The sequence below is a fragment of the Babylonia areolata genome, chromosome 34 (genome assembly GCF_041734735.1).
Source record: "Babylonia areolata isolate BAREFJ2019XMU chromosome 34, ASM4173473v1, whole genome shotgun sequence".
Classification (NCBI taxonomy): Eukaryota; Metazoa; Mollusca; class Gastropoda; order Neogastropoda; family Buccinidae; genus Babylonia; species Babylonia areolata.
In genome coordinates, this window is record NC_134909.1 from 11,516,362 (window position 1) to 11,543,293 (window position 26,932).

At 43.9% G+C, this 26,932-nt stretch overlaps 1 protein-coding gene across 1 annotated transcript in view; it reads left to right on the forward strand.

Annotated features, from left to right (window-relative positions):
- The first annotated feature begins 1,215 nt into the window (after positions 1-1,215).
- Positions 1,216-26,932, forward strand: part of LOC143277673 (uncharacterized) — an 86,909-nt gene continuing 61,192 nt past the window's right edge. Inside the window, exon 1 of the mRNA XM_076582585.1 lies at positions 1,216-1,542. The gene's annotated coding sequence lies outside the window, so the exon portion shown is untranslated. The remainder of the gene's footprint in view (positions 1,543-26,932) is intronic.

Genomic DNA, 26,932 nt, shown 5'->3' on the forward strand with positions numbered 1-26,932 from the left:
AAATAAAAAAATATAATAAAAACAAATAAAATGGGACAGGTTTCTGGTTTTTGCTAGCTTTCAACGATCTTGCTGTCAGGAGAGAGTTTTTGTTTGTCCCCCCCCCCACTCTCTCATTCTTCTCTCTTCTCTCTCTCTCGTTCTCTCTGCTCTCTCTCTCTTTCTTTCCCACTCTTTCTCTCTCTTCTCTTCCCCCCCTCTCTCTCACTCTTCTGCTCTCTCTCTCTCTATTCTCTCTTTCTCTCCCACTCTCTCTCTCTCTCCCCCCCCTCTCTCTCTCGTTCTCCATCTCTTCTCTTCCCATTCTCTCTCTCTCTCTCACTCTCTCTACTCTCTCTCTCTCGCTTTCTCTCTCTCTCTCTCTCCCTCTCTCTCTCCTTCTCTCTCTCGCCCCCTCTCTCCCTCACTCTTCTGTTCTCTCTATCTCTCTCATTCTTCTCTTCCCTCTCTCTCTCACTCTTCTGCTCTCTCTCTCCCTGCTCTCTCTCTCGCTCTCTCTACTCTCTCTTTCTCTCCCACTCTTTCTCTCTCTTCTCTTCCCTCCCTCCCGCTCTCTTTCACTCTTCTGCTCTCTCTCTCTTTCTCTCCCACTCTTTCTCTCTCTTCTCTTCCCTCCTCTCTCTCTACTCTCTTTCTCTCCCACTCTCTCTCTCTTCTCTTCCCATTCTCTCTCTCTCGCTCTCTCTACTCTCTCTCTCTCTCTCCCACTCTCTTTCTCTCTCTCTACTCTTTCTCTCTCTCCCACTCTCTCTCTCTACTCTCTCTCTCCCATTCTCTCTCTTCTCTTCCCACTCTCTCTCTCTCTCTCACACACACTCTTCTGTTCTCTCTCTCTCATCCTTCTCTTCCCTCTCTCACTGTTCTGCTCTCTCTCTTTCACTCCCACTCTTTCTCTCTCTCTCTCTTCTCTTCCCCCCCCCTCTCTCTCTCCCACTCTCTCTCTCTCATCTCTTCCCATTCTCTCTCTCTCTCTGTCTACTCTCTCTTTCTCTCGCTCGCTCTCTCCCACTCTCTCTCTCTCTCTCTCTCTGAGGCTTATACTCCCAAGCTGACTGACTGACTGGCTGGCTGGCTAACTGTATATGTGGGTGGTGTTGGATCAGCTGAGTTTATAAAACTGGAGAGTTCCGACTGGACTCTGATAGTACGGGTGGTGACACACGCACACGCACGCACGCACACACACACACGCACACACACGAACACACACAAAACGTGTGTGTGTGTTGGCGGGGGGTAGGGGGGAGGGCTGCAGTTGTTGGTTGTCCAGTGATCGCCACGAGGTTTTCAATCTTCGCAGTTTCGTTAGCTGGCTGGTAAAGGGGGGAGTGGGAGAGGTTTGGCAACAGTCTACTATAAGAACTGAAGAGAGAGAGAGAGGGAGACAGAGAGAAACTTCAACCAGTCAGTCAGAGAGACAGACAGACGGACAGACAGACAGACAGACTGACTGACTGACAGAGCGACCGTACTGCATTTATGTAGGTGTGTGTGTGTGTGTGTGTCATCGTCATCGCGAGATATCGTCACAGCGGGTGAAAGGTGAGGATAGTTGTGTTGTGTTGTGTTGTGTTGTGTTGTGTTGTGTTGTGTTGTGGTGTGTTGCATATTGTTGGATTGTATTGTGTTGTCTTGCATATTGTTGGATTGTGTTGGGTTGTGTTGCATTCTGTTGTGTTGTGTCACATGTTGTTGGATTGTATTGTGTTGTGTTGTATTGTGTTGTGTTGTGTTGTACTGTATTGTGTTGCATATTGTTGGATTGTATTGTGTTGTGTTGTGTTGTACTGTGTTGTATTGTTTTGTATTTTGTTTCTGTTTTTGTATCATAATTATTGTGATGCGGTGTATCGTGTGTATTGGATTGTGTTGGGTTGTGTTGCATTCTGTTGTGTTGTGTTACATATTGTTGGATTGTACTGTGTTGTGTTGTATTGTGTTGTACTGTATCGTGTTGCATATTGTTGGATTGTATTGTGTTGTGTTGTGTTGTGTTGTGTTGCATAGTGTTGGATTGTATTGTGTTGTGTTGTATTGTGTTGTGTTGTGTTGCATAGTGTTGGATTGTATTGTGTTGTGTTGTGTTGTGCTGTATTGTGTTGTGTTGCATATTGTTGGATTGTATTACGTTGTGTTGTACTGTGTTGTATTGTTTTGTATTTTGTTTCTGTTTGTGTATCATAATTATTGTGATGCTGTGTATCGTGTTGTACTGTGTTGTATTGCTTTCTGTCGTTTTGTATTATATTGTGTTGTGGTGTGTTGTATCGTTTCTGTGTTGGATTGGATTGTATAGTGTTGTGTTGTGTTGTGTTGTGTTGCACTGTGTTGTGATGTAGTATATTGTGCTGTGTTTTATTGTGTTGTATTGTAGTGTGTTTTATTCCATTGTGTCGCGGTATATTGTACTGTGCTGTGTTGTATTGTGTTGTGTTGTGCTGTGTTGTGTTGTGTTGTGTTGTAATGGATTGTATAGTATCACGTTGCAGCGAGTTGCGCTGCAGTGAGTTGCAATGCGTTGCATTCCATTTAGTGTCATTGTATTGTATTGCACTGCATTGTATCGTATCGTATCGTATCGTATCGTATTGTATCGTATCGTATCGTATCGTATCGTATCGTATCGTATCGTATCGTATTGTATCGTATCGTATCGTATCGTATCGTATCGTATTGTATCGTATCGTATCGTATCGTATCGTATCGTATCGTATCGTATCGTATCGTATCGTATCGTATCGTGTTGTATGGTATGGTATGGTATGGTATGGTATGGTATGGTATGGTATGGTATCGTATCGTATCGTATTGTGTAGTATGGTGTCATATCGTATCGTATCGTATCGTATCGTATATTAATTGTGTTTATTACCTTTTTATCGTGTGTGGGTGTTTTTTTTCCCCCCACAACATATTTCTCTGTGTGAAATTCAACCTGCTCTCCCTTGGAAGAGTCCGTTGCCACAACGCGGTTCCATCCTTGTTTTATATTATCTACTTTTTCGTTTGTTTCGGTTTGCAAGTGGTCTTTTTTTGTTTTGTGTTTCGTTTTTTTTTTTGTTTTTTTTTTTTACTATACTTTTTCACTTGTGTCTGTCTGCATGGAGTCGACGAATCTTTATCGTTATATCGCTTATTATACGTATCACATCAAAACACATCAATAATGCACATACCATATATCTCTGTCTGTCTATCTGTCTTCCAAGTTGTTGCGAGTATTACGAAACATGAATCTTTTTAAAACTAAATTAAGCGAGTATGTTTTTTTTTCTCCTCCTGCTCTTTAATGAAGCCATTCACACATATCGCAGTACACTATTGTATTCCTCTAATTCTCTGCGTGTTTATGTGTCTCTCTCTATGTGTATCTCTGTCTGTCTGTCTGTCTGCCTGCCTGTCTGTCTGTCTGTCTCTGTCTCTCTCTCTCCTACCTTCTCCCTTTTCTTCTTCTCTCAATGTATGTAATAATCATTTAAGGAAAAAAAAAATTAAACTGATTTTCTTCGACTCTGGTCGGCTCCGAGTAACAGTCTATGGTGCAATTAGATATGGTTAAAAAATAGAATTACATTTTTTTTTCGAAATCAATATCATGTAAGATATATTTCTAATTAACCGTTGTTAATATTCGTTCTGTTAGGATTGTTGAAATAACCGATGATAGCACATGTACACATATATATGTCATCCGGGCAGTAGACTTTCAAACAGTATGAAAAAAATATTTTCGCCGACTTTAAAAAAAAAAAATTCTGGTAACTATTTAAAGGAAAAAAATAAACACCTTTTTTTATTCCGTGTTCATGTTGTTGTTGTTTTTAACATGCAGCCAAACCAGAAAAAAAGATAATACATATCCATTATTATGCGCTACACCACACCTGCTGGGAAAAAAAATGGAAAGGATATCCTAACAACGCCTAGGTCTAACGAATTATGGCCCTGTAGCAGCTGCAGAAGTTAGTCGTCTTCGAATTTATGTCTTTCCACTCAACTCATTTGTGATATAACTAACACGAACAAAACGCAGTCATTACTCGGACAGAAGGGCCTAGTATGGTCGTAACCCGCTACTAACTGTGTGTAGTATGGAACTGACCAATGGCGTAGTTCGGTCAACGTAGGCATTTAGTCACGTACTTGTAACTGTCAAAAAGTTAGAAACCAAGCAATGCAACTGGCATCAGTAACCTGCATTAAAGACATGAAGTTCTAAAACCTTAACTTGAAGTAAGCCGCATACAAACATTGATGAAGGGTTTGTGGGGCTTGGGGGGGGGGAGGGGGGGGGGGACGTGGGGGGTAAAAATAAGCAGACGTGTAGAGAGAGTGTGGCATACACATATGGAGGGGAGGGGGGGTGAGAGAGAGAAAGAGACAGACAGACAGAGAGAGAGAGAGAAAGGAAGAAAGAAAAAAGAAAGGAAAGAAAGCGTACAACACACACACACACACACACACACACACACACAAAACCCCCCAAAAAAAACAAAAACAAAAAACAAACAAACAAACAAACAAACAAGCATACAGACAGAGACAGAGAGACAGACAGACAGAGACAGAAAGAGAGAAAGGGGGGGTGCAAAGAGAGAGAGCCACACACGCAACTTGTTAATTCACTGAAAGATGCATGGAGTCCTGCAAAACAAAATCAAAATTCGTGTGAACTTGGCTAATACAAAGAAAACAGTATAAGAAGAAAAAAAGAACGAATGTGGATAAACATTAAAAAAAAAAAAAAAAAGAAACCAAATCTGTAAGAAATCAATAATAACGTGTTCAGATTATTCAGATGTCTGAGTTTGGGGAATACACGCCAACCAGAGCAATAAATGAAGAAACACCACAAGCACAGCGAAACAATCAAACAAACAAACCAAAAAAAAACCGCACACTCACGCACGCATTTATGAATGCAATATAATCAAACAAAAAACAACAACAAAACAAAGCAAACAAAAACAAACAAACACACACACACACACACACACACACACACACACACACACACACCCGCGCGCGCTCACCCACGCATTTATGAATGCAATCAGTGAACAAACAAATGGAAAAAAAAAGAAGAAGAAATACGCAGCCAAGTTTTAAGAAAGTAAGACAGAAACTGACACTGACACTGACACTGACACTGACACTGACGTACGGTATTGTCCTTTTTCCATTAAAACCCTCTAGACAAGTGAAATCAAAAACCATTCTAATGATATCACACACACACACACACACACACACACACACACACACACACACACACACACACACACACACACACGCACCAATGTCGTGTATTGGATGTTCTTAAAATCGGCAGTTGGTTAATAATGGTTTTGGGTTGTTTTTTTTCTTATATCCATAGCTTCTGCAATGAATTTTGCAACACTTTTAATCACAACTTCGCTGTTGTTAGATAGCAGGTTTACAATATTGTTATCGCTTGGGCTGTCTATAAGTATTTTTACTGCATTACAGTTTTCTGCGTTTGTCTCCAAAAGCAGTGCACTGGAATTAAAAAAAAATCAAATCATTTTCTTGATCGTTTCCACATGATGGACAAATCAAATCGTTTGAAGAATTTTCGCTTAAGTACCATCACTCCTAATTCTTCAGTCCGCTAACCCTCAACCTGAAGTTATCCCTGTCCCATTTATCACTAACAAATGATAGATATTTTTTTCTGCCTGAAAAACAGTTTTGAAGGAATAAAAAAACCCATCTATATTTGTAGTTAACCTCTATATCTGAATTCCAGTTTCAGAAAGACAGACAGAAAGAAAGATGGAAACGAAGAAGAAGACGAAGAAGAAGATTGATTGATTGATTGAATCTTTAATGGGTAAAGAATTATGCGCAGTAAAGGCCTTTTTACAATTCTGCCCATTTAACGACACAAAACATACAGATAAAGAACGACACAAAACATAGAAATAAAGAAATAAAATGAAATAAAATAAGATAATAAGAACGACGAATAAGAATAGTGACTGGAATATTATTAGTAATAGGAAGAAGAAGAAGAAGGAGAAGAAGAAGAAGAAGAAGAAGAAGAAGAAGAAGAAGAAGAAGAAGAAGAAGAAGAAGAAGAAGAAGATTGATTGATTGATTGAATCTTTAATGGGTAAAGAATTATGCGCAGTAAAGGCCTTTTTACAATTCTGCCCATTTAACGACACAAAACATAAAAATAAAGAACGACACAAAACATAAAAAATAAAGAAATAAAATGAAATAAAATAAGATAATAAGAACGACGAATAAGAATAGTAACTGGAATATTAATAGAAGTAGGAAGAAGAAGAAGAAGAAGAAGAAGAAGAAGAAGAAGAAGAAGAAGAAGAAGAAGAAGAAGAAGAAGAAGAAGAAGAAGAAAGAAAGAAAGAAAGAAAGAAAGAAAGAAGCTTTAATACTATTCACAAACCAGTTCAGTTCAGTGTAAGGAATATCACTGCTCTTTCCTTTTTCTTTCTTTCACTCTTTCATTCTTTTTTTTTCTTTCTGTTTCTCTGTCTTTCTTTCTTTGTCGTCTTCCAATCGTTTTATGCCTCTTCATGTTCTTTGTATTTTCTTTCTTTGTTTCCGACTGTTCGTGTCTTTTTTTTTCTTTTCTTTCTTTCTTTTCTTTTCTTTCTTTCTTTCTTTCTTTTTCGTCTTCCATTCCTTTTATGCCTCTTCATGATCTTTGTATTTTCTTTCTTTGTTTCCGACTGTTCGTGTCTTTTTTTCATTCTTTCTTTCTTTCTTTCTTTCTTTGTCGTCTTCCATTCGTTTTATGCCTCTTCATGTTCTTTGTATTTTCTTTCTTTGTTTCCGACTGTTCGTGTCTTTTTTTTTCTTTCTTTTTCTTTCTTTCTTTCTTTTCTTTCTTTCTTTCTTTCTTTCTTTCTTTCTTTCTTTCTTTCTTTGTCGTCTTCCATTCCTTTTATGCCTCTTCATGTTCTTTGTATTTTCTTTCTTTGTTTCCGACTGTTCGTGTCTTTTTTTCATTCTTTCTTTCTTTCTTTCTTTCTTTGTCGTCTTCCATTCGTTTTACGCCTGTTAACTTTCTTTGTGTTTTCTTTCCTTCTTTCTTTGTTTCAGACTGTTTGTCTCTTTCTTTCGTTCTTCTTTCAGGTCTCATCTCATCTTTCCACACACAAAAGAACTGTACACGTGTTCACCTTGCTCGTTATGTCATAACAGATATATCGAAACTCAGGAGTTTATAATTATCATGAAGTCAAATGGTCTCCTTCTCTATCCTAAGCTACTTACCACACGCACACTTTCACCGGGTAAATAATTGTTGTTGTTGTTGTTTTTATCTTGTCTGTATAAGCATAGACAACTTCACCGTTCCGGTTCTCCAAACCGCCACAACCACTGGACGGTTTATACAGTGACAGAGATATGCTCACAGCGTAGCTTCCCAATAAACTGAACGTGAATATATTTATTTTCATGAAAAAAAAGAAAGAAAAGGATATGCACAGGTATCTGAAGTACGAGGTACAATATTAGTTTACTACCCTGCAAAAAGAGCCCCCCTCCAGGACAAATATATTTTTTGTTACAATTTCACACAGTCTCACGTTGTTGTTTTTGTTGTTGTTATTGTTGTTGTTTTGGTTGTTTGTTTGTTTGTTTCAAACCTTCTCCTCAGCGCTGTTCCTCCCATTTCCCAAAACACCGGTCTTGAAATACGTCATAACGCGCACTCTTCATGCGCGCTCTGCAGGAGAAGGTCAAGACATGTCAGTGTAAATGATAATCTTCTTCTTCTTCTGTGTTCGTGGGCTGCAACTCCCACGTTCACTCGTATGCACACGAGTGGGCTTTTACGTGTATGACCGTTTTTACCCCGCCATGTAGGCAGCCATACTCTGTTTTCGGGGGTGTGCATGCTGGGTATGTTCTTGTTTCCATAACCCACCGAACGCTGACATGGATTACAGGATCTTTAACGTGCGTATTTGATCTTCTGCTTGCATATACACACGAAGGGAGTTCAGGCACTAGCAGATCTGCACATATGTTGACCTGGGAGATCGGAAAAAATCTCCACCCTTTACCCACCAGGCGCCATCACCGTGATTCGTACCCGGGACCCTCAGATTGACAGTCCAACGCTTTAACCACTCGGCTATTGCGCCCGTCGTAAATGATAATAATCTCAAGGATTTTACAGACACTTTACTCAGTCTGAGGCCAAAAGTGTGCGTCTGAAGTCACCAGACTATAGTCAGATTTCTTTTTTTTCTTTTTTTTTTTAACCTCCCAAAGGGATTCTCGTAGAGAGATTCTCGTTATTTGCGAAGACGCGCGAAATACAGCGATGTACAACTACCGGAAGATTTTACAGAGCCGGCAGTGCCTTGTCTGGAAGAAAATGGTACTCTGACATGTTTGGTTTTAGGGGTGGGGTGGAGTGGGGGTGTGTGGGGGGGGAGGGGTGGGGGAGGTTGTCACCCGTTATCCACGTTGCTATCATTCGTTGTTCCTCTTCTTGTCTGTCTGTCTGTTTCTCGCTGTCTGTCTGTTTGTCTTTCTGTGTATCTCTCTGTCATCTTCCGTCCTCTCTGTCTCTTTCTTTCTCTCTCTCTTTATCCCTCGCTCTCTCTTTATCTCTGTCTCTCTCTTTCTCTGCTTTCTGTCTCTATCTGTCTCTTTCTCTCTGTCTCTTTCTCTCTATCTCTGTCTCTGTCTCTGTCTCTGTCTGTCTCTCTCTCTCTGTGTGGTTGCGCGTGCACGCATGTATGCGTTTTCCCCTCGCCCTCATTGTTCCAAGTTCTTTTGCCTATTTTTGTTCTTTCTTTTGTCAGTCATTTAGTCAAATCTTTCTTCTTTTCATTTCTTTTTCTTTCTAACTCTCTTTCATTGTCCTTGCTATATATCTCTCTCTCCTCCCCCCTCTCTCTCTCTCTCTGTCTCTCTCATTCTGTCTGTCTTTCTGTCACTCTTTGTCTCTGTCTATCTGTCATACATGTTGTTGCAAGTATTACGAAACATGATTCCCCCCCCCCCCCACCCCATTTTCAAATCAATGTGTTCTTCTTCCTGTTCTTGTTCCATTACTTATCAGCCTTCATGTTCCTGTGCGATGTGTTTGTGTTTTTTTTGGTAAAGAAAGGGAAATAACTCGGTGTATCTTTCTACCGGATTTCCGTGGTTTGTTTCTACTGGATTTCGGTTTAAAGTTTGTGAATACCCCCTCTTCCCGCCTCCCCCCCTTCCACACACACACCCAAAAGAAAAAAAAGGGGGGCGTGTAAAAAAAAGCACGGGAGGTTCTCGTTCTTCACGCGAATGCGCGAGACAAAGTGACGTCCGACTTCCGGAAGGAGAGTCCATTGCTTGTCGTTGACTCCAAGGGAAAACGGAGCTGGACAGGCTTGATTTTTTACTGAGGTTGTTCCTCCGTTTTTTCCCAGTTGCTGCCTTTCGTGTTTCAAATCTATTTTTGCCTGTTTGTTTGTGTATGTTTCTCTCTCTCTCTCTCTCTCTCTCTCTCTCTCTCTCTCTGTGTGTGTGTGTGTGTGTGTGTGTGTGTGTGTGTGTGTGTGTGTGTGTGTGTGTGTGTGTGTGTGTGTGTTCTGATCGTTTGTATGTTTGCCTGAGCCTTTCGGTCTGTTACTGTTTTCTCTCTGTATCCGTGTCTCTGTCTGTCTGTCTATCGGTCTGCCTATCTATCGGTCTGCCTATCTGTCTGTCTATCCGCCCCCCCCCCCTCCCCCCGCTCTCTCTCTCTTCTCTCTTTGTTTCACCCATTTTCCTAATTCACTCAATCTTTGTCCTCCCTTTTCTCTCCTTCGTTCACTCTGTCTGTCTCCCCTCCTCTCTCTGCCTTTCTCTATCGTTATCGTTATCTATCTATCTCTATCTATTTCGTCTGCTTGTCTGATTTTGCTGAAATTTGCCAGCACGCGAGTTCATATTATAACAATGTTCTTACTATTGATATGTTTATCCAGATTGTACCATTCCGACCCCCCTGCCCCCCCACCCCCCCCACCCCCCCCCCCGACCCCCGACCGCACCAGACCTTGTTCCCGAACCCCCCACCCCCACCCCCCCCCACCAGTTCCCATGTGTTTGTATAATGACCTGAGGCAGATGTACAATAAACCATTTGTCTTGTCTTGTATTTGTATTTGTATTTCTTTTTATCACAACAGATTTCTCTGTGTGAAATTCGGGCTGCTCTCCCAGGGAGAGCGCGTCGCTACACTACAGCGACACCCATTTTTTTTTGTATTTTTTTCCTGCGTGCAGTTTTATTTGTTTTTCCTATCGAAGTGGATTTTTCTACAGAATTTTGCCAGGACCAACCCTTTTGTTGCCGTGGGTTCTTTTACGTGCGCTAAGTGCATGCTGCACACGGGACCTGAGTTTATCGTCTCATCCGAATGACTAGCGTCCAGCCCACCACTCAAGGTCTAATGGAGGGGGAGAAAATATCGGCGGCTGAGCCGTGATTCGAACCAGCGCGCTCAGATTCTCTCGCTTCCTAGGCGGACGCTTTACCTCTAGGCCATCACTCCATATTGTCTTGTCTTGTCTTGTCTTGTCTTGTCTAGCCATCTTCCTATCCATGTGTCTATCTCTGTACCCCAACACCCTCTCTTTCGCTTTAACACCTCCCCTTCCCACACACCCCAACCCCTCATCACCCTCACCCCCATCCCCTATTCCTCCTGCTCTGCTTCCCCATCACCCCCCACCCCCCAGACCCCCACCCCACACCCTCCTCCACACACACACACACACACGTTGCCATCAGTCTGATTTTTTACGGCAGCATGTAAATCCCGGTCCCATGGCACCAATGACTGGTATTCAGCCTTCTATTCCATTTTGTCACAGAACTTCGGAGAGATATTCATTCATACCATTCTTCGTGGGCGGGCGATCGTTTGAAAAATGACAAGAGTGATGCGTGATAAATGATGATGAACATCTGTCCGCCTCCCACCCCTTTTCTTGCGCATTTGAACTTCCTGCATCCCAAAAATCACTATATCTATCTATCTATCTATCTATCTATATATATATATATATATATATGCATGCTCTTCACACAAACCCAGCGAGCTGATTATTCCTTCAGGCCCTGTTTTCATGTGTATGTGTATGTGTGTGCGTGTGTGTGTGTGTGTGTGTGTGTGTGTGTGTGTGTGCGTGTGTGTGTGTGTGTGTGTGTGTGTGTGTGTGTGTGTGTGTGTGTGTGTGTGTGTGTACGAGGAACAAAGAATAAACACGCGAGACGAACTCAAAAGAAAGAAGAAAGAAAAGAAATAGAGCACAGAAAAGAAAGAGAGAACAGAAAAGAAGAAATAAAAGAAATAAAGCAAATAAGAGAAGAAAGAAAAGAAGAAAAAAATAAGAAAACAAACAAACAAACAAACAAAAAGATAAAATAACAAGAAGAAATAAATAAGTGAATGAGGACATGGGACAGACAATTACACACACACACACACACACACACACACACACACACACACACACACACACACACACACACACACAGAGAGAGAGAGAGAGAGAGAGAGAGAGAGAGAGAGAGAGATCCCCTCAAATAAGGTAAAACAGTAATTTCGCATTGATCCCAAGAAATTTCCCTCGTCCTGTTACACGAAAGAAGCAAACTTTACTTCCAAAGTGACCAGCGTCGGTGGCAATGTAGTTTAACTTTCATAAATATATATCTCCTTGTACACCTCATTCATTCATAATTTCTTCGGTTTCCATTGGACAATTTTTATGTGACAAACCTACTTCTGCTTGAAATATTTTTTGAAAGGTTTTTTTTTTTTTTTTTTTTTTTTTTTTTTTGCTGCCCCATTCATCTGCACCCTTTCAGTGGCATTACTCCCACGCCACTCATTTAGATTCCCCCATACACTGCCACACCCGGGTTCGTCCGTCACAGTTCCAGCGTCGGCAGTCCACAGGGAACCATCAATGTTAGGTCGCCAGGAGGCCACACACCAGAGGAGACCCTGCACTGCTGGTGAGTCACTTCGGTGGTGTTCAGTGGTGCCTGTTCTGTTTTAACGAACTTAGGACACCACCTACTAAACCCCCTACTAACGACAATAATGGCTTAGTCGCGGAGCCAGACTGAGTGAGCGTCCCTCCCAGAGTGAAGACCGCCACCACGTCCCTCAAACAACAGCCCCCCATGAATCTGCCGACACTGACGACATTGACAGGACTCACCCCAAGCACGGAAGTGGAGGGGTATCAAAACTGAGGTCACCATTAGAGCAGGGCATGAAAGGCCACAGACTTTGAGACTATTTTGTTTATATTGATGACGATGAAAGAGCAGGAGGATGACGATGATGATGACGATGTTGCTATGGAGGTCCATTTTGGTTTGGGACTGCGTGACAAGGCTGCACTCTACGCTTCCTGTCATAATGATATCCCGGCGTTAACCAGGCCCGAGAGATACAGACACTTGCAGTGTTGGTCAGGTAATTAGAGCAACACACCCAAAGACGCATCCTTGAAGTGGATGACACTCTACTGTGTGGTCCCAGTCTCCCCATTTAAGCCCACAGCACACTCAACTCTGGGTAGGAGCCGGCCACGGGCCGAAAAACCCACCTCCGCTGGGATTCGAACCCGCGTCCTCCCAGCCGTCAGTCCGCGACGCTAACCACTTCGCCACGGCGGCTGGTATTTTTTGAAAGTTTTGTTGGGAGCCCCATTGTTTCTCTGTTGTATTTTCACATGTTGAATGTTTAGACTGATACTTGATTTCTCAAAGAACATTTTGGGCGTGGAAGTGGGTTTTCGTGAACTGTGGAGAGACGTTAGTAAAAAAAAAAAGAACAAACGAACGCACAAACATAGGCAGAGATAAGCAGGCACACACACACACACACACACACACACACACACACACACACACACACACACACACACACACACACACACACACACTCACACACTCACACACACACACTCACACAATCACACTCATTCACTCACTCACTCACACTCGCGCTCTCTCTTTCACTTACTCACTCACTCACATAAAAACAGACACACAAACACAGACACACACAGACACAGACACAGACACAGACACACACACACACACACACACACACACACACACACACACACACACATAAAATTATATATACCCACACACTCACACACTCTCATTCACGCACACACACTCTTTCTCTCTCTTATTCACTCAACCACAGACAGACAGACAGACACACGCACACACACACACACACACACACACACACACACACACACACACGCACACACACACACACACACATGCACACACACACACAGACACACACGCACACACACCCACCCCCACTCCCGCCCCCGACCACCGCCCCTCACCCGAATCCCTCCCACACGCACACACACACACTCAACCACAGTCACACCTACACCCACACCCACCCATACACACACACACACACACACACACACACACACACACACACACACACACACACACACACACACACACACACAGAGTGAGAATGACAATGGCAATAACAATGACAATGACTTTAATGTCCATTCAGCATTGAAGCCTCACCCGAATCCCTCCCACACGCACACACACACACTCAACCACAGTCACACCTACACCCACACCCACCCATACACACACACACACACACACACACACACACACACACACACACACACACACACACACAGACTCCCCACAGAACCCCAAACCTCACTCGCGGACAAATCATGGCAGCCATTGCCTTCCAATTTCCTCCCTGGCTGAAGGATAAGACAGGAACCGTGTGAATGAATGGGTGCTGACCTGATTCCAACAGGAAAACATCTGCCAGAGACAGACCACAGCCTGACACAGAGAGAGAGAGACAGAGACAGAGAGAGACAGAGACAGAGAACTGTCAACCAGAGTTGAGTTGAACGACCGACTAGTGCAAGGAGGAACGTGGCAGCGTGGTTAACCCTTTCACCGCCAGTCAGTTTAGAGTGCAAAATTCCCTTGTGTTATAAAGACAGAAAATATGGTGTCTTAGAATAGCTGGTGATTCTTCCTGTGATGTGTAGAAAATATGGCCTGTCCTACCACCGAAGCTAAAGAGCAGGAGGTTCATGGATATGAGGCCAATGATCTGGTCACCCTGCAGCGACATGAGTCCTCTACTTAGCTTGCTCCATAAATGCGAGTTTGGCCGTGAAAGGGTTAGGACGTTTGTCTACCAAATCAGAGAGTCCGTGAGGGTGTGGGTTCTTCCCATTCCCACTCTCCCCCCTTTCTCTCCCCAGTGTGACTGGAAAACAATAATGATAATGATAATGGACATTTATAGAGCACGTTTCTCCAGAAATACTGTTCATTCTTCTTCTTCTTCTGCGTTCACTCGTATGCACACGAGTGGGCTTTTACGTGTATGACCGTTTTTACCCCGCCATGTAGGCAGCCATACTCCGTTTTCGGGGGTGTGCATGCTGGGTATGTTCTTGTTTCCATATTCCACCGAACGTTGACATGGATTACAGGATCTTTAACGTGCGTATTTGATCTTCTGCTTGCATATACACACGAAGGGGGTTCAGGCACTAGCAGGTCTGCACGTATGTTGACCTGGGAGATTGTAAAAATCTCCACCCTTTACCCACCAGGCGCCGTCACCGTGATTCGAACCCGGGACCCTCAGATTGACAGTCCAACGCTTTAACCACTTGGCTATTGCGCCCGTCGAAATACTGTTCAAAGCGTTTTACGTTTCGTTCCTCACTCCCCGCCTCCCCATCAACACTCCTCTCCACCCGCACCTCCCCCCCCCCGCTTCCCCCTTCCCCCTGCCCCCTCCCCCCGCCGACGATAGGGAAAGGGGATAGGGTGGAGTGGGTGTTTAAAAGGTTCGTGTGTGTGTGTGTGTGTGTGTGTGTGTGTGTGTGTGTGTGTGTGTGTCTGTGTGTGTGGTTGTTCGTTTTGTGTGCATGTGTGGGGGTGGGTAGAGGTGGTAGGGGTGGTTACGGTATGTGTGTGTGTGTGTGTGTGTGTGTGTGTGTGTGTGTGTGTTGTGTGTGGGGTTGTTCGTTTTGTGTGCATGTGTGGGGGTGGGTAGAGGTGGTAGGGGTGGTTACGGTATGTGTGTGTGTGTGTGTGTGTGTGTGTGTGTGTGTGTGTGTGTGTGTGTGTGGTTGTTCGTTTTGTGTACATGTGTGGGGGTGGGTAGAGGTGGTGGGATGGTTACCGGGTGTGTGTGTGTGTGTGTGTGTGTGTGTGTGTGTGTGTGTGTGTGTGTGTGTGTTTGGGGGTGGGGGGTTGGTTGTTCGTTTTGTGTGCATGTGTGGGGGCGGGTAGAGGTGGTAGGGGTGGTTACGATATGTGTGAGTGTGTGTGTGTGTGTGTGTGTGTGTGTGTGTGTGTGTGTGTGTGTGTGTTCGTTTTGTGTACATGTGTGGGGGTGGGTGGAGGTGGTAGGGGTGGTTACGGTGTGTGTGTGTGTGTGTGTGTGTGTGTGTGTGTGTGTGTGTGTGTGTGTGTGTAACTGAATTCCGGTTTACCATGCCATTTGATAAGGCCAGATGATTATGTCATGGGAGGAGATATCGGTGGAAGAAATACGTAAAAGTATTTCTGCTTGGAAGAAATGGCTTCGTTTAGTCGTGGAGGAAGATGGAGGCCACACTGAGCATAAACTGAAATAAGTGAGTTTTCCTCTTGATATTGGATTTTTTGAATGCTGTTTTGAATTTGACAATGCTCGCATAATTTGATAAATTAGATATTTTGCAGGCTTGTTGATGATACCCTCAGGTTACTGTGTGCAAATTTTCAATGAATTCGGTTTCTCTATCACTGAGAAAATACTTGTCAAAAAGCGGTCCACTTTTTTTGGGACACCCGATATATCAAATGTAGAAGACTGTTCTCTCTGCTTCTTTTCTCTGTTCCTTTCTAGGTTTCACTGTGTGGTGTGTGTGTGTGTGTGTGTGTGTGTGTGTGTGTGTGTGTGTGTGTGTGTGTGTGTGTGTGTGTGTACGTGTGTGTGTGTGTGTGTGTGTGTGTGTGTGTGTGTGTGTGTGCGTGCGTGTGTGTCTTTCTCTCTCTCTTTTTCTCAAACTCTCTCGAAAACTTCCGACGCGAAAGGATCCCTCATTAAACTGTCACACCCACCCGCGCAATCAACCACCATCAACACCATTAATGTTACATCCCATCCAGTACCATGTTCGATCCTGCAGCTAATCAGAACTCGCCACGTCATCACCCACGCGGGACTCAACCTCACGTGCCAGCCTGAACTGACAGCTCTGGTTGTGTGAAGTCCGTCTACGGTAGCATTCAAGACGACAAAGTGGAAAAAAAAAAAGATACAAAATAAAAAGAGACCAGTCGAAGCTAATGGCCGATTCACCATGAATTTGATTTCGTACTTCCGTCCTGGGGGTGGCCGTTTTGGTGATGAATGATATCCGGTCTGTGTATAATTCTCTTAGAGATTCAGTGAGAATAAAAGATTGGTTGTTTTATTGTTGTTGTTGTTGTGTGGGGGTAGTTTTGTAACCTCACTGAAAAACGGACCCTTTGTCCTTGTGGAGTGATGGCCTAGACGTAATGCGTCCGCCTACGAAGCGAGATAATCTGAGCGCACTGGTTCGAATCACGCTCAGCCGCCGATATTTTCTTCCCTTCCACTTGACCTTGAGTGATGGTCTGGACGCTAGTCATTCGGATGAGACGATAAACTGAGGTCCCGTGTGCAGCATGCACTTAGCGCACGTAAAAGAACCCACGGCAACAAAAGGGTTGGTCCTGGCAAAATTCTGTAGAAAAATCCACAGCGAAAGGAAAAACAAATAAAACTGCACGCTGGAAAAAACAAAAAAAAAAGGGTGGCGCTGTAGTGTAGCGACGCGCTCTCACTGGGGAGAGCAGCCCGAATTTCACACAGAGAAATCTGTTCTGATAAATAGAAATACAAATACAAATACAAATTAACATTTTGTCAGCATCATGTTAAGATAAGATAAGATAAGATAAGAATAACTTTATTATCTCCACCTGGAGAAATTTGGTCAGGTGCATTATCACAACATAGACAAGTAAACAACATGGGGACCATAACTGTAAAAGCCAACAACAGCCCCAACAAATATTACGAAGATACAAATGTAAAAAATATCACATACATCGTTTCATACATACATCCACACACTGCAGGTAATAACTAGTATTCTTAATGTAAAAACAGAAAGAATTAAGAAACATTATTTGAATATAATTATAAACATAGCCTACTATACTGCACATTGATTATAATAGACAGATAAGATAAGAATAAAGATGAATTGCGGAAAACCACAACCAGATAATCAGCACACACCCGCACCGCACCCCCACCCCCCACCCCCACCCCACACACGCAGATAACTTGATCAAACAAGAGTAATAAACATATGTTCTGAAATAAAAGCTTTTGACATATTCGCTTTTAAAAACATTGCAATTAATTATTACATCGTAATTATTAAACAGAAATATATTTAGAATATGGACGTTAGCATTAGACATATTCATTGTACATTCATCCTGCATATTGCACATTATTCTTCCTACATATTGCACATTCATTATAACCAATTGTCACGTTTTAAGCTCAGTAAACACACACACACACACACACACACACACACACACACACACACACACCACAACTAGAACAAGGTACAGCCTATCATGCACGGACTTTCACACGTCTCACATGAGAGTGCGCGCGCGCACACACACACACAGAGTTCTCAAGAATTTAAAAGGTGGATTGAACGTGGAATAAAAGTCTTCAGAGCTCTGGATTTCAACTTAAAAGTTCTGTAGCGTCGTCCTGATGGCAATAGCTCATAATACTTTGCTAAAATATGGGTGTCGTCAGTTGCTATCTGCCTGCTTTTTTTAACCACTCGACTTTCATACAGCTCTTGCATACTAGCTTGTTTCACTCCCACAATTTTACTGCATACACTCATGACATCGTTCAAAATACGCTTACTCCTCACTCCCAAACTTCCATACCAGCACATAAATGAAACTGTAAGCACAGACTCGATACAACATCGATAATAACTTTGAAGAATATTTGAATTTATACCAACATTTCTAAGCTTCTGTAAACAAAAAATTCTAGATTGACATTTCTTATGAATGGAATCAACATTTCTGTCAAAAGTCAGCTTATTGTCTAAGATGGTCCCTAAATATCTATATTCATTGACCCTCTCCACTGTTTGACCATCAATAACAAGGTCAGCTACAGGCAAGGGGTCTTTCCGAAAATCTATTAACATTTCTTTTGTTTTCAATACGTTGAGATCCAGATAGTTTTTCTCACACCAGGAACAGAACTTTTTAATTTCACTGAAATAAATAGCATCAGAGTTGGACAGATCTTCAATTGCTGAATCATCAGAATATTTTATGACAGGAGTTTCCTCCGTGCCTCTGCAGTCATTTGTGTACAGTGTAAAAAGCTGAACTGACAGCTCTGGTTGTGTGAAGTCCGTCTACGGTAGCATTCAAGACGACAAAGTGGAAAAAAAAAAAAAGATACAAAATAAAAAGAGACCAGTCGAAGCTAATGGCCGATTCACCATGAATTTGATTTCGTACTTCCGTCCTGGGGGTGGCCGTTTTGGTGATGAATGATATCCGGTCTGTGTATAATTCTCTTAGAGATTCAGTGAGAATAAAAGATTGGTTGTTTTATTGTTGTTGTTGTTGTGTGGGGGTAGTTTTGTAACCTCACTGAAAAACGGACCCTTTGTCTTTGTGGAGTGATGGCCTAGACGTAATGCGTCCGCCTACGAAGCGAGAGAATATGAGCGCACTGGTTTCTAATCACGCTCAGCCGCCGATATTTTCTCCCCTTCCACTTGACCTTGAGTGATGGTCTGGACGCTAGTCATTCGGATGAGACGATAAACTGAGGTCCCGTGTGCAGCATGCACTTAGCGCACGTAAAAGAACCCACGACAGGGGACAGCACTCTTGATGTTCCGTGTTGATCTTCTTTTCGTTTTGTCAGTAGAGTCTTGCTGCATTTGCTGTTAAACCCTCACGGAAAACGACGCCAGATTTGTGTCAATAGGCGGTACACGTCGTGCGTTTGCCTCTGTTTGTCGATCCAGTTGTTAGGATAGGAGTCAGCAGTTTTGAGGTTTAGTAGGTTACTTGCATCAGCAGCCATTTGTTCTAGGACTTAGAGAGTTTCTTACCCCTTCTATTTAAAACATTTAGTTGTGTTCTGTGTGCTAATTATACCTGTCCTTTAACGCCTGCTCGCTCAGTTTGTCTCTCACTCCCCGGTAAACTTTCTCCATCAGAGAGTCCCATATGGCATAATCCATTGGGTTACAGTCAGGACTTTGTGGAGGCCATTCATCCATCTTGATGAATTCTGGTGTAGCCTTCTCCAGATGGGCCAGGGTTACCCTACTTGTGTGTGAAGGAGCCCCATATCTTGCTGAAACACGTAATTGCTTCTAGGATAAAGACGCCTACAATCCGGGAGAAGATTGTCATCCAATAACTGAATGTAGCTTTCACTATTAACCTTGGCTCTATCAGTGTCAATAAAATGAATGTTTGTTTTTCCTTTCCAGGATACTCCAGCTGAAACCATTATCTTTTTTGAAAATCTAGAAGTCTCATGATAGAGGCGAGATGGCTGAATTTCTCGTTTCCTTTTCCCATAAACGCGATCGTTTTGGTGATCTTTAGCTATCTCTAACGGAAAAGTCTTTCTCGTCTATGAAAATGATCCTTTCACATCAGTGGCCGAGTAGCGGTCATTCAAGTTACGGCAGCGAGTTTTTCTTTTCCTTCTAACATTTTGGTCCCTCCTTAATACCCGTATCCTCTTGAAGGGCTTCAGCTCCAGTTCTTTCACCATTCTTTGCACGGAAGATTAGCTTACTTGTAAATCGCTTGCAACTTCTCAAAGAGATTTGTGGGTCCCTGGGTTCTCCTCCTGGTATTGAATCAGTTTCTCAACACGGTCCTTGTTCTCCTCCGAACATGCAGTCTTGGATCTCTCACTGCCAATTCTTCGTGCTAATGACCCTAAAGTGCGTGTTTCAGCGATAAGTCTTTTATCTACAGTGACATGACTCCACCCCTTGCCTGGAAATTCCTTTACTTCTTCTTCTCCTTCTTCTTCTGCGTTCGTGGGCTGCAACTCCCACGTTCACTCGTATGTACACGAGTGGGCTTTTACGTGTATGACCGTTTTTACCCCGCCATGTAGGCAGCCATACTCCGTTTTCGGGGGTGTGCATGCTGGGTATGTTCTTGTTTCCATAACCCACCGAACGCTGACATGGATTACAGGATCTTTAACGTGCGTATTTGATCTTCTGCTTGCATATACACACGAAGGGGGTTCAGGCACTAGCAGGTCTGCACATATGTTGACCTGGGAGATCATAAAAATCTCCACCCTTCGCCCACCAGGCGCCGTCACCGTGATTCGAACCCGGGACCCTCAGATTGACAGTCCAACGCTTTAACCATTCAGCTATTGCGCCCGTCGAAATTCCTTTACGATCCTTCTTCCACCCCAGCCTTTCTCCTTGAAACAGTTTTAAATGGTAACCTTGTCACTTTCACACAAAAGCATGGTTGATCCTTCCAAACTGAACCTTTGAACAGAACTGACTTTGGATGACAATAAAAAAATCAATAGACTTGACACCCAGACAGGCTATTTTTAGACTGACACTGATTGACAGATGCCAACACCTGGCAGCTGACACGAACATGATGAAAGTCACATTGCACAGCTCTGATATTGGATTTTTTGACATGTTCTTTTGAATTTGACAATACTCGCATAATTTGCGTTCGAACTTTTAGATATTTTGCAGACTTGTTGATGATACCCTAAGATTACTGTGTGCAAAATTTTAAATGAATTCGGTTTCTCTATAACTGAGAAAATACTTGTCAAAAAGGGGTTCATTTTTTGGGGGGACACCCGATATATATATATATATATATGTAGAGAGAGAAAAGGAGACACACACACACACACACACAGCACCATCACACACACACACACACACACACACACACACACACAATACACACACAATTCTCACTACACTGACACATATACGTCATGTGCGTCTCACAGAAACATAGCTTACGTCCTGAACATACATCGGCTTACCAACATTGACATTTCTAAATCTGGATTTAACTGTCCTGGTTTCTGTAAGCTAAGCGGCTTAAAAGTGGCCAGGAAAAAAAAATCTGGCGACATTTAGAAAGTCGTGTTGGAAGTTGTCAAGCTCAAAGGTTTAACCTTCTTGCTCTTAAAAAAATGGTTGAGCAAAACAAGTGCTGGAGTTTTGTCCCATTTGAATGGGTATTACAGCAAGAGAGACAGGATTTGGCGGGTCCGTGTGTGTGTGTGTGTGTGTGTGTGTGTGTGTGTGTGTGTGTGTGTGTGTGTGTGTGTGTGTGTGTGTGTGTGTGTGTGTGTGTGTGTGTGTGTGTGTGTGTGTGTGTGTGTGTGTGTGTGTGTGTGTGTGTGTGTGTGTGTGGCTGGAAGCTGCTGTGGTGATTGTTGATGCTGTCTCCGTTCTTATATCTTGTGGTCTGTGTGTCTGTGTCTTGCTAGACTGTTTTGTGTATGCGATTTTCTGTCTCTCTGTCTCCCCCCTCTCTCACTCTCTCTGTCTCTCCCTCTGTCTGTCTGTCTGTCTGTCTCTCTCTGTGTCATTGTCTTTGTCTCTGTTTCTCTCTCTCTCTTTCTCTCTCTCTCTCTCTCTCTCTCTCTCTCTCTCTCACACACACACACATATACACACACAACAAAAACAATAATAATAATGATGATGATGATGATGATGATGATGATGATGACAATAGTAATAATAATAATGATGATGATGATGATGATGATGATGATGATAATAATATCAAACTAAAAACCGATGAGGCAGAGAAGGAGGAAGAGGAGGAGGAAGAGGAGGAGGAGGAGGAGGAGGAGGCGAAGAGGAGGAATAGGAGGAAGAGGAGGAGGAGGAAGAGGAGGAGGAGCAGGAAGAGAAGGAGCAGGAAGAGGAGGAGGAAGAGAATGAGGAAGAGAAGGAGGAGGAGGAGTGGGTGGCTGAACAGAAAGAAAACAGGATGTGGAGACTGCACCATCAGCTGCAGATCAAGTCAGCGGTGTGAGGCGGTGGGTGTCTGTGGGGCCGGAAGTAAGGATGGCAAACCGGAAGTGAAAGTGTGAAGGTCATCAGCCATGATCAAGACCACTGTGAAAAGACACTCTTTCGTGTTTTTTTTAGCGAGAATTACGTGATACAAATCAAAGAGGAAGTTCCGAAGATAATGGTCACAGATGCCTTAGCCTTTTTATGGCGGCCACCAGAGGCAGGGAGCTCAGGTCCACTGTGTCTAGGGCTTGGCATGCTATGAGAAGGCGGGGCCCAATCTTCTCCTTCCGCCGTTTTATAGCCAGCCTTTCCCAATCGAAAGCCTGTAGGGAGGGTTGAGAAGAATTTGAGTAAAGTGTTCATTGGCAAGCAGATTTCTGGGGCCCCCAACTTCCCAATCCCCACCACCCCACCTACCCACCACACCCACGTAATATAAATATATGAATATGTATTCCACATACATACACACACAGCACCCCTCTCCCCCTATCCCGCTGCCGCCACCCCCCCCCCGCCCCCCGCTCTCCCCCTCTCTCTCTGTCTCCCTCTCTATCTGTCTCTCCCCTCTCTCTCTCTCTCTCTCTCTACCTCTCTCTCCCTTCCCCCCTCTCTCTCCCCCCTCTCTCTCTCTCTCTCTCTCTCTCTCTCTGTGTCTTTGAACAAAATCCTTCTTCCTTAACACCGTCATCAACCAAAAAAATTAGTTTGTTCTCTCTCTCTCTCTTCCTCTCCTCTCTCTCCCTCTCTCTCTCTCCCTCTCTCCCCCTCTCTCTCTCCGCCTCTCTTTCTCTCTTCCCCCTCTCTCTCTCCCTCTCTCCCCCCTCTCTCTCCCTCCCTCTCTCTCTCCCTCTCTCTTTCTCTCCCTATTTCTCTCTCCCTCTCTCTCTCTCTCCCTCTCTCCCCCCACTCTCTCTCCCTCTCTCTCTATCTCTCTCTCCCTCTCCATCTCTCTCTCTCTCTCCCCCTACCTCTCTGTCCCTCCCTCCCTTGTCCCCTTGTCCCCTTTCTCCAGTCCCACCTCACAAGTCTTCGGAACCAGTGACCAGTGTAGGGTGATGGTTCCGGATACGACTACCATCGTTCTTCGATTCCGTAGCCTTTGATGCCACTGTGCTACCCAAATGCGATGTGGCTTGTGTGTGTGTGTGTGTGTGTGTGTGTGTGTGTGTGTTGTGTGTGTGTGTGTGTGTGTGTGTGTGTGTGTGTGTGTGTGTGTGGAGGGGTTGGGTGTGTGTGTGTATGTGTGTGTTTGCGTGCGTGCGTGCGTGTTTGTGTGTGTGTGTGTGTATGTGTGTGTGTGTGTGTGTGTAGTATGTGTGTGTGTAAGTGTGTGTGTGTGTAGTATGTGTGTAGTGTGTGTGTGTGTGTGTGTGTGTGTGTGTGTGTGTGTGTTGGTCCCCTTTTTTTCTGCCAACGCACCATAGGAAATGTACCATCCCGCTTCTGTTATCTCATTGATGACTTTGTAAATTTGCTGGCGGGGATGGGGGAGGGTGTGTGTGTGTGTGGGGGGGGGGGGGGGGGGAAGGGGGGGTCTGACATTTGTTGTGTACTCTGATTGCGCCTCCGGGTACTCTGAGTGTGTCTGTGTCCGTTTATCTGTTTGTCTGTGTCTCTCTGTATCATATCTGTCTGTCTGTCTGTCATAATAATTTCATTGTGTTTGTATGTTTGTCTGTCTGAGCTGTCTGTGTGTCTGTCTGTGTGTCTGTTAGTGTGACCCTGTGTGCCATATCGGTATGTGTGTCTGTCTGTATGATTTCTGTCTGTGTGTCTGTCTGTTTGTCTGTCTGTGTGTCTGTTAGTGTGACTGTGTGCTATATCTGTATGTGTGTTTATCTGTTTTTCTGCCTGTCTGTCTGTATGACATCTGTCTGTATGTCTGTCTGTATCATAACTGTCTGTCTGTCTGTCTGTCTGTCCAGTTGTCTCTTCCTTTGTTCTCATCTTAAAGGTTTCCTTTCCCATTCTAGGGGTCAGGCCTGCTCTGCCCCCACCCCCACACACCCCCACACGCCCCCCCACCCCCCACCCCCCACCTCACACCCCAGGCTTTCCTCTGTTGTTTCTGTCCATTATAGCATCGTGTCATTTTACCTTCGCAGTGTGGGATGCCGCACTCTGAGGAAGAAAGCGACCTTCTCCTCACATCCTTTCGATTTTGAACTGATTGACCTTGCCATTTCCGCTTCTTCCGGCACCGTCATTTCCGCCTACACATATCATCGTCATCATCATCATCATCATCATCATTATCATTATCATCACACACACACACACACACACACACACACACACACACACACACACACACACACACACACACATACACGTGCTCGTTTACTCTATCTCCTTTTTGTCTCTCTGTCTTTGTCTCTGTCTGTCTGTCTGTCTGTCTGTCTCTCTGACTCTCTCTTTGTCTCTGTCTCTGTCTCTATCTCTCTCTCTCCAATTCCTTCCAGTCCTCTCCCTCAGTAAAACTTTCTTTTTGACTCGAAAGACTCCCCATAAATCTCACTTCCACATCATCATCATCATTATCATTATCATCATTACACGCACACACACACACACACACATACACACACACACACACACACACACACACACACACACACACGCGCGCGCGCGCGCGCGCGTGTTCGTTTACTCTCTCTCCCTTTCTGTCTCTCTGACTCTCTCTCTGTCTCTGACTCTGTCTCTCTCTCTCTCCAATCCCTTTCACGTGCTCGTTTACTCTCTCTCCTTTTTGTCTGTCTGTCTGTCTCTGTCTGTCTGTCTGTCTCTGTCTGCCTCTCTGACTCTCTCTCTGTCTCTGTCTCTGTCTCTCTCTCTCTCTCTCCAATCCCTTCCAGTCCTCTCCCTCAGTAAAACTTTCTTTTTGACTCGAAAGACTCCCCATAAATCTCACTTCCACCCGCCATTAACCGACATCAACCCCACTCGCGCTAACCCCCCACCAAAGTGCCAAGTTTGACTCCTGGAGCCAATCAGATTCCGCCACGTCATCACCCACGTGGGACTCTCGCCCTCACGCGCCAGCCCGGAAATGATTACCTCAACAGTTGCAGTTATGTGAAAGCGCCAAAGACCCTTGAGTAGAACACGCCCACAGAGTCAGACTACTCAACAAAGTGTAAAGAAGGTCTGTCGGATTTAACGGCCGGCTCGCTAAGAGCTTAATACGTAATTTCGTCCTGAGGTGACACATTGGGTATAAAGGAGGTGCGTTCGTTTGTATGTCTTTGAAATGGTTCAGTGAGGATGAAGCTATGTGGATGAACGGTGCGCGTGCGTTTGTATGTCTTTGAAAGTGTTCAGTGAGGATAGAGCTATGAAGATAAACGATGTGTGTCTGTTTGTATGTCTTTGAAATGGTTCAGTGAGGATACAGCTATGAGCATAAACAATGTGCGTCCGTTTGTATGTCTTTGAAAGCGTTCAGTCGGGAAAGGATAAAGTTATAAGAATATGTGATGTGCGTTCGTTTGTATATCTTTGGAACTGATCACCTTAACAGTCGCGGTTATGTGAAACTGCCAAAGACCCTTAAATAGAGCACACCTTCAGCGTCAGACCACTTAACAACGTATAAACAAGGTCTGTTGGAATGACCGGTCCACAAAGAGCTTAAACGTAACTTCGTCTGGGGCGTGGCATATTGTGCTCGGAGAACAAAACAAACAAACAAACAAAAAACGGTGTGCGTCTGTTTGTATGTCTTTGAAATGGTTCAGTGAGGTGAAGCTATATTTCTTTCGGGTTGACGCGTTTTAGTGTAATTGCAATAGGACACTGCAGCTTTCAGAATGTTATTAAACATTTTTGGTCTAGTCTCATATAGTCTAACGTCCATCTATCTCCCTTTGGTAGGATGGTAGGCCCCTCGCTACATGTGCTGCGATAGCATCCAAGAAAAGTACGACACATTGGCGACAACTGAGAGGCATGTATCATGATTTCCATCTGCTGATGGAGACAGACAGACAGACAGACAGACACACACACACACACACACACACACACACACACACACACACACACACACACACACACACACACACACACAGAGAGAGAGAGAGAGAGAGAGAGAGAGAGAGAGAGGTAAATAGATATCTAAAGATAGATAGATAGATAGATAGATAGATAGATAGATAGATAGAAAATCTGCACACACACACACACACACACACACACACACACACACACACACACACACACACACACACACACACACACACACACACACACACACACACACACACACACACACACACACACACACACACACACACACACACACACTTTTTCAACTCATAAAGTTTACTTTTGTGAAATTTTCTTCTTCAGAGTTTCGCCCAGATGGGCTTCTTCACACATCTGGAACGATAAACAAACTTCTGATACTGGTCTTTAAAAAACTTCCTGAATTTGTTTTTTTCCGACAATTGTTAGAATGCAACTCTATCCAGCTCTCTTCGTTGGGGTCGGAGCTAGCAGCTGCCAGGTGTTATCAACTACGTAATCAACACACACACGCAGACACGCATACACGACCGTGACGCACGCACAAATACACTCACACATAGATACAGATACACACAAACAAACACACACACGCACAGAGGCGCGCGCACACACACACACACACACACACACACACACACATATATATATATATATATATATCAAGCCAACATCTGTGTGTAACCTAACCCCATGCTCCAAC